Raw genomic sequence first — 4,398 nt, 5'->3', positions numbered from 1 at the left:
AATTTTAAGCGAATTCCAAAAATGTAATTATTTCGTTGTGTGATTATAACTGGTTAAACTCATTCAGTAATGGAAATTCCTTCTTCCATCTTTACAGTTGCCCAACTCCTTACCACTTCTTTTTCAGGTTTTTTTGAATAAACTCATGACTTCTACCTTTGAACATATAGTAACTAGACTTACTATATGTTCAAAGTCTTGTTACTATATATTTCCAGGATATATAAAACAGAAATTCCCAGAAAAACGGAATTTCTGCTCAAAGACTCATCTGAGCAGAAATTCCTGTATACTGATGCTATTGATAGTTAAAGTTCGGAGTTAAAGCTCTGAGCAGATAACAGAACCTAAAGAGTTTAAACGTTTAAAAAATTTTGATCTAGGGAAAACGAAATATAACTACAAGGTTTGATTAATTGAACTTAAGTTCCAGAGATGAGTCCATTGTAGGCATGCCAAACCATGTAGGGCTACTGGAATGCTTTCCTCTACAGGTGTCACTGCGTATCGTAAGTTCGTTCTCACGGGGTAGTGCTAGAATTGTGCTGCTCGAGTTATTGTCGTTGTTTAAAGCGATTAAAAAAGAAAGAAAAATAAAATTTGTTCCAAATTAGGGTAAAGTTCGACCAAAACGTACAAATTACTAAGACAAGTGTGCGGTAACAATGCACACTTTAGAAGTTTCGAACGGCTGTGAAGATCTGGGATGACTCCTGCATGACCACATAAATCAGAGGAGGTTAAATTAATTTTTTTACAGAATACAATCAATAATCAACAATCGTATTGAGCAGTCAGTTGGTCTCAAATCATGGGGGTGTCAAATTACGCGTGTATACTTTTCCAACCACTTAGCTACGTCAGTTGCTTATACTCAAAACATCCGAAGGGTTCATTCAATTTTTTTGTTGATTGTCTCTCATTGCTCGATTCAATCGTAATAGGTGACGAGTCATGGTGTTTCGAATAAAACCCATAAATAAGGAGAAAAAGTGTGGCGATCAACATGCTCCCCGAGACACAAATTTCGTTTGTAAAACTGAAAGTGATGGTGATCACTTCCATCGACAACAAATGTATTCACAAGACATTTATTCCATTGCAACAGGTAAGACAGTGAGTACGAAATATACTGCGCACAAGTTTTGGATCGTTTGGTTAAAAGAATTGGTCCATCTAATATCGAGAAGAATTGGGCTATGCAGCTAACATCTCCCTTCCTTTTATTCTCCTGTTTTATATATCCTGGATTACTACTTGTTCCCCAAAACCAATCCATGTTGAACGGACTTACCATTTGATGGTGTAGATGGCAATAACAGAAATGTCACGAAGGAATCGGTGGCGATTGCTTCAAATGTGTTTATAAATGTTTCGAACAGTTTTAAGAGATTTCAAGGCTGCTTAAGCAGTTACATTGAAAAATGTTAATGGCTTCTTTTTAAATCTAACATCTGGTTTAAATTGGCGCAGTCTTAGAACGTAATTGTCAAACCTTTAATACGAACAATACTTTGCTTTAGAACGAGTGTTATTTATCACGCGTTCAGATATGAAACAGTCCAGTTTATTGAATTATCCTGTAACTGTTATTTATACAATGCTTAACTATTTTGTATTTGCTACATACAGTGTTTAACTTTTGGTATTTTCCATGAAGCTACTCAATATTTTTCCAAAGTTTAAATAACAGTGTCCATCTGCTCATGGAGACAAGTTCCTGGGCTTGCACCGAAAACTAAAGGGAGGAAACCAGAAATTGTCGGAAAACCTTTGTAGGTTACTTTGTGACAAAACGTGTAAAGGTTCCCATCGGAAAAATGTATTCCAGACATCGATGGATTTCCAAAGGGATGCTGTCGAAATCTGAAGTGAATTTTCTAGATTTTCATCACTGATATTGATTTGGCATCTGACTGGAGGAAGAAACACTGTTAAGTCAATTCACCTCTCAATCATCTGAGGATTCCATCTCATACATCAGAAACTGACCTTAAAAATACACAATTTTCGGGCAATATACTTGACTACATGTGACTAAGCAAGAATCAAGAATTACAACAGAATTACTTCGGCTTGAATTGGATTAGCAATGCGTGGGCGGAAGTACCACGAAGCAGATGATTCATTGTGTTAGTGGTTCCTCGCGTTTGTTGCTAAGGCCCAGACTTCATATCGACATTCTTTTCGCTTTTAAAGACTTGGTATAGGAGTTTAAACTCGCAGGATCGTTTCCTAATGGGAAGCTTTGACTCTGGTTCAGAATGATGGCACCAAGACTCATATTGTTTGACAACCTTAGTAGTAAAAAATTTACAGCCCTGTTCGAGAGAGCGTAACAAGTGTTCAACGAAATAGGAGTTCAATTTTGCAACGGACGCAGCGTTTATTTGAAATACATCCGAAAAATTGCAAACAAAACTGTATTAAAGAGAAAACTAAACGAAGCAGGTCTTGTGATTTAGCAGCTCGATTGCTGGTTTAAGAGTGCATATACTCGTTCCCTACCTCCCCACTGAGAACAATTAAACACTTTATAGGGTCCTTAAACGCTTTATAGAGTCCTGATGCCACTTTTTTATAATGACAGCCTCAGTTCTGTTCAGTCATTAATTGTTGAATCCTTTGTCGAAACTACAGAATGGGGTGTGAACATAAGCAAATGGCTGTCATAAATTTGTTCTACACCACAACAAAATTTTAAAAGTTACACAGTTTATTCGTTAAGTAAACAGCGCTTTGGCTCTATATCGGCATCCCTGATGACGCACATAAGGGATGCGGATGCATATTACACCCACAGGAATGTATGTTCTCTTGAAAATCTTGTTTTTCTGAGAACTTCTGCTTGTCCTCCTTTAATCAACTATAGCAAGTAGAGATAGTAGCAGGCAGGAGAGAAGACGTCGGTTAGTCAACAGCTGTTACCGGTTCTGTAACAGCTGTTGATTAGCTTCTGACGCTGTCAAGGACAAAACTTGAAGAGTTACACGAGAGAGTTCACAGATGGCTTGATGGCACGACATATGTGAGACTACGCAGCATGAATCGGGAAAGTGAGCAGAAGAAGCGTCACGTTATTTTGCATCTCTCATCCAGATTTGAAAGCAAAGGAGCGCATCAACCTTTGTAGCAAATAATTTCAAATAAAAGACCAGTAATTTGGTTTCGCTATAGTTCGTGGACAATTTAGGTCTGATGGCAGCCATCTGGTCGAGTGGAGATCAAGTGCTAGATGGTCACGGGATAATATTTTGTAAACATACAACAGGTTTTCACGAATATTCGTTTTTTTGTGTTTGTCATAAAAATTATGTAATTTTAAAAACGACAGCACGAGAATTCTATATTCTGAACTGTTTTATAAACGAAGAAAACATTAAAGTAAATTAAGGTTATTACGAAAATGATTATTAAAAAGGTATAAACATTTCATATCCTCATTTTTCAGTTGTATATATTTGTTGCCACATTTTGGTTAACATTTGGTTTGACCTTCATCTTTTGATGGTGCACAATGAGAAACCAAGGTGTCCGTACTACAACACAACCATCGTTGAATTATTGGGTCAAATACGATTCACCCAATATTGTTGAATTAATGGGTCAAAGACGATTCACCCAATATTGTTGAATTAATGGGTCAATCATTGTTGAATTATTGGGTCAAAGATGAAGTTAGACTCAAAGTGTAGACAGTGACTACGAGATTTTTAACCAGCAACGTAACAGACCGCACCTCTAAATAAGATTCATTTTAAGCGTAGAATTTAGCTGACTGTAGTGCTGTTATGCATAGCACAAAACATATCAGTGTGAACAGTAGTATATTTTGAGGAGTGATTAATACACATCTTGAGACTTAAAGACTCATCCTGTGAATGGACTACCAGACGCAATCATGTCATTTCTTCTCTTAATCCGCATTCACTTTCTCTAAGAAAGCACATATCCAAGTGGCAGCCGAGCCTTCTTATTCATAATGCTACTTTTAATTCAGAGGGAGGTTAATATCGTCGCAGCGTGGGGGTCCCCATACTGTAATTTCCAGTTATTTTAAGCTGGCATTCAAGCATGTTTGAATGCCAGTTTGTTGTGCACCAGTCTTGTATTGAAAATCTTGAATAACAGAATGTGTCGCAGGACTAAATGATAAATGAAATATGGAAGTCCAAGCATGCCTCTTCACCGGACCTTCCTTTGTTTATTCGTTCTTCAAATATTAATTCATCTCTGTGCCCTTGACGAAAAATTGTTTCATATTGTCCGTCCTACTGAGGACATAATGCATCTTCAGGTTGCTGAACTTTACAACCCAAATACAAGAATGCTTAGTATTTGTCCCATCGTAATGCCAAAGCATTATCCCGGAGTGGATGAAATGCCTTTAGCCACGAA

This window comes from Mastigoproctus giganteus, chromosome 7 (assembly GCF_048544385.1).
Source record: "Mastigoproctus giganteus isolate SK-2022 chromosome 7, ASM4854438v1, whole genome shotgun sequence".
Taxonomy (NCBI): domain Eukaryota; kingdom Metazoa; phylum Arthropoda; class Arachnida; order Uropygi; family Thelyphonidae; genus Mastigoproctus; species Mastigoproctus giganteus.
The sequence above is the reverse complement of the archived record's forward strand: the minus strand, read 5'-3'. Positions refer to the sequence as shown.